Below are 1,234 nucleotides of genomic sequence, written 5' to 3'. Positions count from 1 at the left end.
CTATACACCAGTAAAGAGAATGACGAAAAGGAAATCAGGAAAACAACACCATTTATAACAGCCTCTAAAACAATAAAATAGTTTGAAATAAACCTAACCAGGGATGTAAAAAACCTATACAAAGAAAAGTGCAAAAAACTAATGCAAGAAACCCAAAGGGATCTACATAAATGGAAAAACATACCAATACCATGCTCATGGGTAGGTAGCCTCAACATAGTGAAAATGACAATTCTGCCCAAAGCAATTTATAAATAAAATGCAACCCTATCCAAATACCAACAACATTCTTTAAAGAGTGAGAAAAACTAATCATTAACTTTTATATGGAAAGGGAAGAAGCCACAAATAAGTAAAGCACTACTGAAGAAGAAGAATAAAGTTGGAGGACTCACACTACCTGACCTCAGAACCTACTATACAGCTATGTAGTCAAAACAGCCTGGCACTGGTACAATGACTTATACATTGACCAATGGAACAGAATAGAGAATCCAGACATAAATCCATCCACCTACAGTCACCTGTTCTTCGACAAGGGCCCAAAGTCCATCAGATGGGGAAAAGTCAGTCTTTTTAACAAATGGTGCTGGCAAAACTGGATGTCCATCGGCAAAAAAATGAAACAGGACCTATACCCCACACCATATACAAAAACTAATTCAAAAAGGATTAAAGACCTAAATATAAAGCCAAAAACTATAAAGTTCACAGAAGAAAAAATAGGATCAACGCTAGAGGCCATAATACATGGCATTAACAGGATACAAACCATAACCACCAACACACAAACTCCAGAAGATAAGCTAGATAACTGGGATCTTCTAAAAATTAAACACTTATGCACATCAAAAGACTTCACTAAAAGAGTAAAAAGAGAACCTACGGACTGGGAAAAAAATTTTGGGCATTAGAAGTCAGACAAATGTCTAACTTCTATAATCTACAAGAAAATCCAACATGTTGACACAAAATACAAATAATCCGATTAAAAAATTGGCAAAGGAAATGAACAGACACTTCACCAAAGAAGACATTCGAGTGACCAATAGACACGTGAGGAAATGCTCGTGATAACTAGCCATTAGAGAACAGCAAATTGAAAACACAATGAGATACCATCTCACCCCGGCATTACTGGCATGAATCAAAAACACTGGAAATAATAAATGCTGGAGAGGCTGCGGGGAGATCGAAACTCTTAAGCTCTGCTGGTGGGAATGCATAATGACAC

This window comes from Trichechus manatus, unplaced genomic scaffold (genome assembly GCF_000243295.1).
Source record: "Trichechus manatus latirostris isolate Lorelei unplaced genomic scaffold, TriManLat1.0 scaffold00130, whole genome shotgun sequence".
NCBI lineage: Eukaryota > Metazoa > Chordata > Mammalia > Sirenia > Trichechidae > Trichechus > Trichechus manatus.
The sequence above is the reverse complement of the archived record's forward strand: the minus strand, read 5'-3'. Positions refer to the sequence as shown.